The sequence below is a fragment of the Pleurodeles waltl genome, chromosome 5 (assembly GCF_031143425.1).
Source record: "Pleurodeles waltl isolate 20211129_DDA chromosome 5, aPleWal1.hap1.20221129, whole genome shotgun sequence".
Lineage (NCBI taxonomy): Eukaryota > Metazoa > Chordata > Amphibia > Caudata > Salamandridae > Pleurodeles > Pleurodeles waltl.
The window spans coordinates 1169038161-1169052405 of record NC_090444.1 but is presented as its reverse complement, the minus strand read 5'-3'; the positions used below and the strand labels follow the sequence as shown (position 1 = coordinate 1169052405).

The 14245-nt window shown below is 42.0% G+C and overlaps 1 protein-coding gene across 2 annotated transcripts in view; it reads left to right on the top strand.

The window, feature by feature from the left end:
* Nucleotides 1-14245, top strand: part of TBC1D32 (TBC1 domain family member 32) — an 804546-nt gene that overhangs the window by 25848 nt on the left and 764453 nt on the right. The gene's annotated exons all lie outside the window — the stretch shown is intronic.

Below are 14245 nucleotides of genomic sequence, written 5' to 3'. Positions count from 1 at the left end.
GCTTGCGAGACCCTAATGTTTACAACAAGGACTTGGATCTCTCCCATTGGTTACCATTTGTTGACTGTACCTCGCTCTTCTTTGCAGCCTACTTAATTGACTAGTTCTGACCAAACATCACTTACAGTGTTTTCAGTGCTTCAGGGACCAAGCATAGATTGATTCAGCGTAATCTGTGCCCATCCGCTGCTCCCAATGTGATTCGTGTACTATTTCTTCCCCTGCCTACTCATGCTGCCTGGGGCTCCCTCCACAGCGTTTTTTTTTTCCCTTGATTTGTTTCTTCTTCCCCAGTGATTGGTAGCTCCTCGTTCCTGGGCTGTTTTTTTATTTTATTATTACTATACTTCTATAACTGTTTGCAGGCCAGCTCTTTGCTCCGTTGCGGCCCTGCCCTCCTCCCACTGATTTTATGCAGTTTCACATAAGGATACTTAGCCAGAGGGCACTGGAGTGCTTTCCATGAACAACAATTTACGTTCATGAGGTCAGATTAATTTTTTTCCGGCCTGGGGAGATTTTTGAAGCCTGTGATACTATTTACAAGTGCTTGAAATATATACCAGTGCCTTCTATATACATAATTAACTCACAGGGTGTATTTTTTCGCATTATAAATGTAAAAATTGATTTAAAAAATGATGTGGTTTAAAACCTTATCAATCACAGAAAGTGGACGATTGGTGGAGATCAGTTACAGCAGCCTCTGCGAGGCAGGGAGCTACAAGCACAAGATTTGTATGCATAAGTGTATAATACCGTCAGCTATTTTATGAAATACTCGGCGAAGCATCCAGTCAACCAGTATAGGTATGTCTTGGTTACTGAATGTGCAAAACAATCCTTTATACATATTTTTTATAAAATTTTGGAAGTGAAAGCCTGACTAATGCACAGCATTAAGAATGTTATACACCATTTTATTTATTTCAATTAAAAAAAAATTAAAAAAAATGTTCTTTATGCCTTTCAGAACTAGTCGTCTCCAGAATGTGCACGGGCATACCAACTGTAGGTGTTGGTATATAATAAGCCAGTTGATCTTCTAAAATCATTTTCCAATTTTGACTTTAGCCTTTTTTGTAACCAAATCAAAGCAACCTGGTAGCCCAGATGGGGCCTTTTACAAATCTGGTGCTAGATATTGACAGACTGAGGTGGCCTACGTGTGTATCTCGTCAGCGATTTCCCAACTCCCTGGGCATGACTCACCTTTGGGGTGCTTTCACAGCTACAGCGCATACTGAAATCTGATGAGCCTATTCCTTTCCCAGGCCTGCAAAGGCAGAAACCGTCTAATTCCATAGTATAAAAAATACTTTAGACTTTTTTTTTTACAGTTTTGTATAGTGCAAACTTGACCCAAATCTATTGGAGTGCCTTACAAGAGCACCACTCACATTACCCAAGGTCGCATTCATTTTGTTTTTGATAAGGAAAGATTAAGGCCCTCATTACGAGTGTGGCGGTCTCAGGACCGCCACACTCGCGATGGCGGTTGGACCGCCACAGACAGGGCGATTGGGGGCAGAATTTCCAACTACAGACAACAGTGGTCCCAAGTAACATCTGACAGGTGGATGCTCTATATTATCGCTGGGGGACATACCCTAGAATTTCAGAAAACTCCACCTCTTCCCACTTAAAACAGTTTCTCTTGCAGATTTCCACCATGATACAGAAAGGTGCAATAGAAATAGTTCTGAAGACTAAGAGGGGAATTGGTTTCTACTCTCGCTTCTTCCTTGTTTGGAAAAAGGAGACTGGTGCCCCATCTTAGATCTTCAGCAACTCATCAAATTTCTGAAGAAGCAGTCATTTCACATAGTGACCCCTCAGGATGTGCTGCATGTTCTCAACCAACTGGATCATATGACGGCCTTCGATCTCCAAGATGCCTACTTCCATGTTCCAATCCACCCCAAACACAGGAAATTCCTGAGGTTCAGGGTAGCTGGTACCCATTACCAATTCAAATTGTTGCCATTCTGGCTGCGGTCACCACCTCAAATCTTCACCAAGGTGTTAGCTCCAGTGGTGGTCTATCTCAGGGAAACTGAATCCAAGTATTCCCATATTTGGACAACTGTCTGATAAAGGCAGGTGCATCCAAACAAGCAGCAAGAGACACAACAACATGTCTATCGCTATTCCGTACCCTAGGTCTTACAGTCAACAACCAAAAGTCCCACCTAACACCTATGACCAACATCACCTTTTTTGGAGCAGTGCTGGATACACAGCAAACCAAAGCATTTGCTTCCCTGAAGAGACGAGCAAAGATTCAAAGTCTTGCACTGGGACTAACTACAAAAAAGTCAGTTTCGATCTGACTCTACAGATCTTTTTTTAGGATGCTTTCCTCATGCATGCCCCTCATACCAAACTGCCATCTCCACATGAGACCACTGCAAGAAGAGCTAGACTAGCAGTGGTTGCAGACCAGATGATCTTTCGACGACACCATTCAGATTACTCCAGTAATGAGGCATGCTATGCTGTGGTAGTCGCGCGGAACCAACCTCTCCTAGGGCCTTTTTTTTCTGGCACAGATACAAGAGTATGTCATTACAACAGACTTGTTCCTAGAGGGCTGTGGTGCTCACATACAAGACTTCACAGTCAAGGGAATGAGGAATGCTCAACAAACCACGCTCAGTATAACCCTCCTGGAACTAAAGACCATTGCCTTAGTACTCAAGTCTTTCCTACCCAAGATCATAGATGCTCATCTGCACTGACAATACCACAAGTATGCACTTCTTAAACAAGCAAGGGGGAACATGCTCCCCTGCGCTATCTCATCAAGTGCATGCGATATGGAACCTGCCTCTTCAACACCGGGTAACATACAGAGCGAAGCATGTGCCAGGCATATCTAATATCATCGCAGACTTGCTCGGCAGGACAATCCAACTGCCAAGAATGGGAGCTTGACCAGCAAACTGTAGACCAGCTGTTCCATCGCTAGGGCAAACCAAACTTAGACCTGTTTGCGACAAGCGAGAATCGGAAATGCCAGGTCTTCACCAGTTGGCAACCACAAAGAGGATCGTGGGGGAATGTGTTCTTGACACATTGGTCAGGGATCTATGCTTAAACCTTTCCCTCGATCCCATTGATCCCAAGATTTCTGAGAAAAATGAAGAGAGGGCCTTGCCAAGTCCTTCTCATTGCTCCTCGATGGCCCAGGCAGTTTGGGATCACAGAGTTCATCCTTTTCTCAGAACAACCTCATAACCAGCTGTCTCGAATACCAACGCTGCTGACTATGAACCAAAGCCAGGCCCATCAACCCAACCCAACATCACTTTGTCAGCCTGGCTCCTGAATTCAGTGAGTTTGCCGGAATAGATATTCCTCCCGAATGCAGAGACAAACTTGTAAATGCCAGGGCAGAGTCCACAAACAGGAGGTACAATGTTAAGTGGAAGTGATTTTGTGTCTAGAGTATAACTTCAAAGATCCACCCTTTGACATCGTCACCAGAACAGATACTTCTGTATTGCCTTCACTTCATTTTCTTTCTGTTGCCAGTTTGGGAAATCCCAAGGAGGCTCTGAATAGGTGGTAGTTCAGAGCCCTTGCATAACACAGTAAGAAACATACTGAGTTTGTTTTAAATAACATCTTGCATACATTTCTGCACTGAGCCAATCTGTAGAATGCAGGATATCCTGTAATCCATCTTCCATAAAGAAGGCCTTTGGACCGTATTCTGAAGAACGTGCTATTGCATCAAACACCTCTACATTCACTTAAACGTCCTTCATCACACATCAAACCCATCTTGTGATAGTAAATACTGGTACAGATTTGAATGATGTGACAGAATAAATCAAGTGTTAGTTTGCACCATGCAGTCTCTCATCTTTTGTTTGAGGCATTGCATTATGACACAGCTGAGGCTGGTTTCTGCTTCTTGATGCCCAACATCTTGTGATTCTTGGCAAATCACTTAATCGCCCCCTTGTCTACAATTCAGCGCCATGAGACCCTCTCAGGTAATTTGCTCCGCTTCACATATCCTGGATTTATTTATTTACAGAAGGGATATTCTGTCACCTTAGAATTCTTTGTTCTCATGGTTACGTTAAACACCACCCACTTTAGAGCAAAAAATCAGTTTGAAACCCAAATGTTTGACACCAGAATTTATCTTAAAGGAAACTAAACACTGCAACATTGCCAGCTTCTAATATTATTTCTTAATTGTCAAATCACTCATATCCAAGCTGAATATTTATACTAAGGAGATCTCAGAAAATACAAGATACTCAAAACTATACACACTAGATTATTCCTACTAATAGAAATTCCATACTTCAAAGAATGCCTTGCTGCAATTCCTGACCTATAAATAATTTCTACCAGTGGTTTACGCACCTGACTGCAGACATCCATTCATTTTTATGGACCAAAAAATACACCTCCATGTCCATGGCCTAATGTTGAATCCTGAAATATGAAGGTGGGATGGCACTGGCCAACATACTGCACTACTGAGCCACCCACCTCCTAGTGATTAATGATTTGATTTTCAGGGGCTAGAACAATCTGGAATACCACTCCGGACTCTCCATGCTGGCACTTGATAAGGTGATTGGACTGCCATATAGGCAATTGATTCCCGCAAAACCTCCCTGACATGACACAACTGGTGTTTCTAACCTGGAGAGCGACACTGTGCTCCATGGGCTCGCTGGACAGACTGACCGTCCAGACTCCCCTATGGCATGGGCGCCTCCTCGGCCATACCTCGCACATGGAGGGGTTCGCTAAATGGGAGAGAGTTAGGATTTCCACTCTTGGGGAAGTGTGAGAAAGAGGTGGTCTAAGTTCCTTTCAAGAATTACAGTCTCCGTTTTTTACCTCTCTAAAACCCACTTTCATAAATATCTCTAGTTTCTACATGTGCTAACTCGATACAAAACAAAGTTGGTGGACATGCCCGAGAATAGCCCCCTAGAGGCCAAACTTCTTAGGGGAACTCTTGGAGGGAAAGGGGTCTCCCAAATATACTGAACCTTAATACTTAACGCCCGACTCCCTAGGCCCCCTTAAACGCAAATTCCTCTCAAAGACAATTGGCACAAGGCCTGCATGGCCCCTTACGAATTAGAGATTGTTTTTCCCTAAATCCTTTTTTCACACCACTTACCTTACAACTCAACTACAGCCTCCTGCTGGCAGGTCACACAAAAACCTCGACCTGCCCACACTGCGACCACGCTGATTCAGATTTCCACCACATGACATGTCTATGTCCCTTAATTGCTGATTACTGAGGCTAGGTTGGAGTTACTTTATCCCAAATACTAGAATATCAAATTATACTATCACTGAAAAATGCTTTACAGGAAATCCTGAATAACCTGGGTGACACCAGAGGGGAGAAATAGATGGTAGGTGTGGCCACTCTGGTGGCAAAAAGAGATATAGCCCAATTATTGAACTGCCTGCATCCACCCACATTGACCATGTGGTGCAAAGGCGTGGACTGATGGCCCCAGCAGGAGGTCCTAATTTAACCGACAAAGGCTGCCCACAAAAAACATAACAAAATCTTGGGTAAATAGTGGGCATATAATGGGGTAGGCCTAGAAATGCTGATTGCTTCTTGATGCCTAGCACTGATGTTTGTAAAGAGAATGCTGTACACTGTTTGAGTAGCCTACCCCTCATCTTGTTGCTTACTTTATTAGTTGTGATTTACTAAAAACCCAGTAAAAATGAATTCTCAAACAAATATTCCACCAGAAAATTAACCACCTAAATTACAGGTGCTTCCTGGGGTTTTGAACACTACTGAAACACCAGATATCCAAAGACTTCTAAGTCGAACTGTATCTTTTCCTGGTCCCTTCTACCCACACCTCTTTGGCCAGTTCTCAAGCTTCTTTAGAAAGACCCTGACTCTACATGGACCCCTGTAAACATCCATGCCATTAATTGTAATTGACCTGGCTGAATCATGTTGTGGCACTCCCCCTGTGCAATCCTCAGCCAAGATGGAAACACTGGAAGAACTAAAGGGACCTTCACAGACTTCATCATTACCTTCAGAAACCATGCCTGCTGTGGCCACCAAGGAGTAATTAAAACCAGACATAGTTGATGTCTTTCCATTTGTAATAATCCTCTGGGAGTCATTGAAAAAGTTGTAAACACAGAAGCACCCCTAAACTGTCTCTCGTGTAGGAACATTGTGACTGCCTCTGTTCTCAAACTGCGACATTTCTGGAGCTCCCTGGACACTCTGGATGCACAAAGATCTATTGTCTTCCTACTTACCTTTAACTCCTGAAATACTTGCTTGTTTCGATTTACTCTTTCAAGTTTATCAAATATCTTGAATTCCAATTGACCACCACATTTATTTAGTACATACTATTTCATCACTGATAACTGATAACCCAAACAACAATGCAGTATTATTTTGCTAGGCCTGACAATTTCCATGATCTCTTTCCTCCCATTTGATTTAAATTTCCAACCCCTGACACACTGTCCATTCTCAATAGGATAGATTTGGGCTTGCCCTCCACCACGTTCCTCACTGCAAAAGAGCCAGCCAAAGGCTCCAGGCAGTTGATGTGCAAACTTTGTTCCTCCACTGTCGATTTCCCACCATTTGAAAAACAACTTGTCCTGGCATCCCATCCTATCTGACTTGCATCTGATTCTATTTTCATTTCAAATTTCTCTCCAGAAATAGCGTTACCATTCCAGAACTCCATATTCTTTTTCCATCAAAAATAGCTCCTCTTTTGTCTCTGCATTTAAACTTACTTGTTGATGATACCAACAACCCTTCCAAACGTTATCTGTATTTAATCTCTTTAATGAACAGTAATGCAAAGGACCTGGGAAAATATTTTGTTTTGTCGAAGACAACAATCGTATCGGTCTGGCCAAGTCTCTCAACTGAAAACATTAATTGCTCAATAATTTGTTTCTTACTTCCTCATCCGACATATTGCCTCTTCAGGGAGACTTAAAATGGAAGAATCTGAATCTACCACAAAACCCTAAGACTTCTACTTTCTTCACTATATCGAACATTGACTTCTCCCTGTTTACAGCATACTCAAGATCATCCAGAAGAGTGGCTGTTATTTTCAAATGTTATAATAACTTTAGTCGATCTTGAGCCATTAACGAAGTATCATCCAATGGGTGATCAATCAGACTCCTATCTCTGTCAAATGGCTGACTACAGGCTGCAGTAACATTGAAAAACTCAATGGAGCAGACCTAAGACTAAAGGGTAAACACGAAAATTACCCCCTTTGGTTTCCTGTCCAAAAACTAAAAATTTCAGATGTTTCTTTTGAATTGTAATTGTAAAATAACCACCAGTTTTACTATCCATTTTTCAGCCCTGAGGATGTCCCTTAAGAGATTCACCTCCTCCATCTTGAAACGTGAATACACCACCAATTGAGCTAACTCTTTCAAATCTGTAATGGTTCTCATTACTGTATGTTAGGATAATTTCTCATTAGAAGTGATTTTCTTCTTTCAGCTGCAGTAGCTGAAAGTACATTGCCAATCGAACACACTCTATGCTGGATCCACCCCTTTAACTAATCTATGTCAGTAGAGACACTGAGAGATTGCCTTCTCTGTCACATCAAAGATGTGTGCCTTCGGACTAACAACATCTAGCAAATTATCTTGACAAATACTTTTCTAGCTGTTTCTAAGGACCCTTTCTTCATTTCATCATGTATTTTGACATTTTTGAATCCAGCTCTGGAATAAGACAAAGTTTGCCTTCAATCACTGGCCTTGAGCATTCTGCTCATAAAATATTCCTTTCCTCACCTACAGAGGTTCAAGGACTGTATATACCTGGCCACATGACTCACTGGTCACCATTCTCTGAATCTTGGATGATGGATCCCCTCCACGCCCTAACACCCTTTCACCTTGTGGGTCCCTTGTCCCTTCTTGTCCTGAATCTCTAGTGCCCTTATCTTCGGACAAATATTCCCGGCCCCAAGTATCTTGAAAAACGAATTACATAAGAACTCATTATCTGAAGTTAATGCGTCTTCCCCAGGCGTTCTCATTTCCAGATGGAGTTTACTCTTATTCTCCTTTCTTGTCATTTAGGGGCGTTTATCATTAACTGGAAGGGCATGGTTTGCAGAAAACACTTTGTGCTTTCTCCTCAACAGGTAATTTTCCTTTGAAAGTGCATGGATAACTGGGTTCTTACGTCCAACTGGACACTTGGTAGTAAGTCTGCTCTTCAGCCTACTCCGGATCTTACCTTCACCATCTGAATCAGTTGTGAAAACTTCATCCTTGTCATCCTGCTACCTACATTAATCGTACTTTTCGTGTCGCTGTTTTGCTAACTACTGCTTCAACCTCTAGAGCTATGATCACCCTCAATCCATTAAATGTCAAACTTCTAATCTTTTCCCTGCGTAAACCACTGGTTTAGGGAATAGGCTCAGTGACACAAAAAGAAACACCTTGTCAGAAAAGCAGTCTGGGTCACATCTGTCAGCTCTCCTGAGGAAATACTGACGGAACAAACCCGTATCTGCAATGAGGCCTCCAACACTAATTAAAATGTCCACCTCCTTCTGAGCCTTCCTATTCTACAGATAAAAACGTTCCCAAAAGAACTTGGTAGTCGAAACCCTCAAGCATCGGTCTCGTGTGTCCTTCTGGAAAGCTGGCCACCGGCTCTTGCCGTTTTGAGCTCTCCACCTTTGCTCACTGACAGTCTCGCCTTGCACCCCTCCTAATGCCAGCCTTAGGTTGAAGCAGGCCAAAGAGAAACACGGTACAATGTGCTGTGACGTGCATCCCCGCTGTTGCCCTTCAAGAGCAACAGCGCATTGCGCGCACCAACCCCGCCCATTCTGATAATCAAACAGGCATAGATAACGCCGCTCACTTACACATATGCATAACCAAAACTAAATATACGTTGATTACAGCCTTCTTTTCACTATTACTGACAAGTAAACAACCAAAAAGTCATCGTACTGAGAAAACTACCTTGTGCCAGCAAATTCATTTAAACACAGTTACCTCTGACGTGTATCTAGCAACCATCACTCACTTAATCTTCCGCCAAATAGCAAACATACAAGAGTCACGAAGTCTGTTCACAAACAGGACATTTCTTAGCCATTTTCCCTAAGGTTTGCTAAATGTTATGCCTAAGAAGAATTGGAAATTAGTCTCTTGTATTAAAAGTGAGTGTGTAAGACATTAAACATGTTCACCTTTTTCTGTTCCCTGTAGTATGTATGTGCTTGTGGGTGAGTGGCTGGAGCTGTAATATAAACGGTAGTTACAGTTCCCCTCGGAAAGACCTAGCGGAGTGACCTCCGGGGAGTGGTCCTTTGTAGTAGTTACTACACTTACGGAGAAGTGCATTTGCTCTCAAGAGACCCACTGCAAGCATTTGATCAAGACCTGGGGATTGCTAATTCTCTGTAACTTGTCACCCAAACAGGCGTTACCCTTGATCTAAACGACCATGGTAGCCGGCAGTTATAAGAAAGTTGAAAGTAGTGGTCTTAGAATTTGTGGCAAGGGACATTTTTGGCCCTTACGTAGTTCTCCTGAGTTTTAGCATGCCACTTCTCAAGTGAATCTTGTAGGCAAGCCTAGAAATAATTTAGTGTTGGCCCCTGTCAGGTTAGATGATTGCACCAATCTGATAATATTTTTTATCTATAAAGTGTTGCACTGTGCCCACAAACTATATTTCATTCTGCTGCAAAAACTCTTATTGAATCTTGGGTAAGAAGCGGTTTTCATTTATCAGTAGCTCGCCTTACCTGATGATTTTATATATTTTTTTTAAATCTTTTATTGGCACTTTGCTTAGTCAACAGTCACATGTTATTGTCGCTTATAAGTTTCATTTGCTGTAGTTTCATTATGTAGCAGAATACTATTTATTACAGTAAGAGTAGTTGGCGACGTTATGTATTTTAGGCTTTGCACTGTTTTACATTTCATAACTATCTAATAATCTTGTCAACAAATATGTCCCCTCACACTCTCCTGCTCGAAAATCGCAATATATCACTGTTTCTATGTCATTTTGCATTATTACTGACTAGTTATAGCAGGTTATATATCAATACTTCTTCTGCCAGCGCACCACCATCCATCCCCTTGTCTAGTTGTCAATGACACGTGTCCAGCAATGTGGCTTACCATATTTAATGATCACGTATTACAGTATTATAAAAAAAAAATGAATAGCAAAAGTATATTATCTATGCCAGGAACTGTTTATGGAAGTTAGGGTGACCACCCGTCCTTAAATTTCACGGACCGTCCAGGGAGGGTTTATATTTTAAAATATCTTCCATAGACTTCTGAGTCTATGTAGCGCAGCACATAGTCTAAGTAGCTCAGTGGCATAATGTACCTCCTGCGGACCTCAAGCTGTAACATGCAGATGAAACCAATGTTTTTTAATGTAGACGGCTGCTGTTGTCACATAGTTCATTTTGTTACTTGCAGTTGTTTTATCCCCCTCTTTTGTTATTCTAAGGTTTCTGAATAGGGCCCTTTAGGATATTAATAAATACTTATTATTAAAAACATCCCCAACCACTAGGTTATGGTTTAAATCCTGAGTTTGTATTTCTCTAGGCCAGGAATTCCTAACATATAATGTCTGCCAGTATGGATGACCTGTGGCTCTGATACCTTGTAGCCGTCATTGTCTTAAGAAACATTTTCTATACATTGACTTACGCACTCAAATGAGTCAATGTCTCTGTATAATGTGTGCGATGTAACGGACATCAACACCCTGCCCTATATACTTGAGATGAGTAGTGTTATAAAATAAATCAAATACTTATGGGAGGGTCTATGTAGAGACGAAGGACACCATTGGAGAGTGGTGTTAAGGGAATCTGTGGAGAAGTTGGTCTTTTAGGGGTAGAGCCGGCACCAACTAAGATTGTCATGCTGGCTGCCACCAGCAGAGAAGCTGGCCCTATCCGGGACGAAGCTAGAGGTGGGCAAGCCCGTGATAGCTCGAGCCAGACTCGACTTTGAAGCCTGGCTCTGGCTCAGCTCGAGGTCCCATTGGAACCTCAAGACCGTAACGAACCAAGCTTTCATACAACTTCGTGCACAAGGCGGTAATAACATTAAAAAACATTAACATCTGAGGTAAAAAGGAGAGACAAATGGAAACCCATTTAGTAACTAATTTGCACGAAGGGAAACAGAAATACCTTCATGAATCGCAGCTTCCCCTTAACCAAATAGTGTGATCTTAGTCAAATATTTTATATCTATTGTGTTTTAGTTTAATAGACTTTAAAGAGGGCCACAGTAATTATGCAGCCAGGGAGGGCCAGATTATGCAGCAGGGTTGACCTAATTATGCAGCAAGAAAAGGCAAATTATGTGGCATAATGTGGCACATTTTATGATAGTACTACTTCATTATTTTTGGATTTTTACACTTGTTATCTATGTCTGGGCATAGGTTGTACCTCACTTGCACCCAAATATAGCATTAAGCAGCAGAATGGTCAGCAGTCAACCTTTGCAAAGCGCCTACCACTGCACCGCAACACGTGCCAAGCGGTTTTAAAAAATGTTGAACCATTTGAGCTAGAAACAACATTTTGTTTGTTAAATTCTGGAGATTATGCAGAATATGATTGATTATGTGGAAAATGCAGCACTCACATAATTCCCGTGGCACTGACTATTATGTTGCTTTCCATAATAATCTGGGCTACATACGGGGTTCTCATGACAACTGTCCTGCCTCTTAGTTCTCTAATCACACTGTTGCCAGAGTGGAGTCAGGGGCAGGAGTGGTTCTAAATTAATATTTACAAACTATGACTGTACATAGGTGCTTCTCATTTGAGTGCTATAAAATGACATATTCTTGTGAAGGCTTCCACTTGTAAAAGAAATACACTCTCCTGAATTATGATGAGTTTATCATGTTTATGTGATGTTTGCTGTATGATTTACATGACAAACAGTTCTATGGCTTGGCATATGCACAGGCTTTCGGGGCTAAGCCGGGCCCTTGGCTCAGCTCTGGTTCAGCTTGCCCTGCTAATTTGTTGGCTTATCCACCTCTAGGTGCAGCTATCTTTCATGCACCCTGTGCAGTGCTCCAGGTCCCAAGGCAAAAGAACTTAAAGAGCTGAATGTGGGATGGATTAGTAAGAAGATATAGCCCATGAACAGAGGGATTTCATTTTAGTGTACCCTCTGTTTCTGTAAAGTTTTTATTTCACCTTTCCTGTTAATGGAGAATGAAGAGCAGAATTAAGAATGCCTAAAATTACATTACTGGTGATTATTAAAACCAAGATCCTCTAGTGCCACACTGTAACCTGTCGGACAAATGTTCCATGCTGGCTGGGTTTGTCCACCATTCTTTGAAAAGTAGCCTTTTCTTAACAAACATATATATGTTATTTCAGTGGTGCGACACTACCCAAAAGGTAACAGAGTGCTGGACAAGGTCCAAGACAAAATCTATATCTGGACGCCTGTGCTAAATCATTGAGGGCATATTTTCTAATATTTCACACAACACAGCATAGTAAGTGAAGGTGCTGCACTGTATTGTGAAAGGGAAAGAGCAGAACAGTACCATATTTTCAAAGATACGGTGTATTGGAATTGAGAGTGACATGTAGGTTAAGAAGTGAACACTCGCATCTGCTCTCTGTTCACTCCCTTTTTGACCTCTTCCTCTCTGCACCTTTTTCTCTATATGTTCCCTCTATCTCCGGGCTTGCTATTGGTCTCTGCCTCTCTCCCTGCCCCATACGCTTTCTCTGTTTCCTCTACTTCACCTTGCGTATGCCCCCCTCCACATTGTATATGCCCATCTATCTTTTTTCTCTTTTTACCCTTCTTTCTGTTTCTCTCAGAATCTTTCTGTATCTGTTTTTGCTTCTTCCTCTGCCCCATCTTCTCCTGTGATCCTCATCTCTTTTTTTCCATCCTTTCCCTTTCCATCCCAGGTGGCAGATCCTCACATGCTTTCCTCTTCTCTCACTGTTCACTCTCATTGTTCTAAACGTATGTCTCTCCTTCTCTGTTTATAGCCCTCTCACCTCCTTTCTCACCATAATTTCTCACCATAATTTCTCACTGTTGTTCACACTCTCTGGTAGTGCTACTGCTTGTAAATTCAGACTACGTTCAGCAACATAGCGCTGCTTCTGGCACTATCATTCATTGTAGTGGGGTAGAATTGAGAAAACTACCTCATGTTGGCTGTCAAATTGTGCTTGGTACATATATTTGCTAGTTTTTTTCAACTTTCAATAAGTCTAGCTATGTGAGAATATTTGCTGAATACTTAAATGTGTAATATAAACTAAAGAATATGAACCTATGTTAGATTGTAGTTCTGCCAACAGTCTATTTTGTGATTGTTCAACGTCCTCGGATGTGTCCGTAAAAATTGCCTTTTGTCCTGAATTTTGATCCTTTGTCCTGAATTTTTAGTGTCACTGTCCAGAATGTGCCTTCTTGTGAGGTGGTCATCTTAATAGGCAGGTCATAGTTTCTGACGGAGGATGGGAACTACAAGATCACGTCCAGCTATGTGCCACAGATGTTTTCGTAAAACAGGCGTCATCCCTCTGTAGGTGTCCCTTTCAGTTTAAAGCCATTCTGTAGCTTTTGGTGCCATCGTGTGGCAGCTGCTAGATTAACCTTCTTTCAACCAAATCAATATATGTTCCCAGTCACTTTTCGTGTTTGGGGTGTGGAATTAGGCCCAGTACACACACACTTCAAGTGAATTGTGGACCTGGTGACCTGTAGTTTGAGGCAGTGTGCTAGTAATCCATTTCCAATAACGTCCCAACTCTGAGCAGGCCCGTGGCATATGAGAGAAGTCAGCAACAGGCTCAGGACAGCGCGGCCAGGTAGAAGCCGTGGCATTACTTTTTGATTCAGTACTAGCGTTTGGCTAACCAACTACCTGGTGTCCGTACGGATGGTTGGCACTCTCTATTGATGCCCTTTTCTAGTTTTATTTGTTACGATCTTCCGGTTGTCAGAATGGGAACAATGGCGCATTGCTGTTTTGTCCAAGAAATTAGCACATCTTATCTGGTCATAATTTTCCTTAGGTGTGTGACCTTCAGTGTAATTGCTCTGAACACAAGAGTAGAATTTGCAAATCTCTCCTCCGAGGTAAATTATGAGAAGTTGCATATTTGAACAGAAGTAGTGGTTCTGGCCA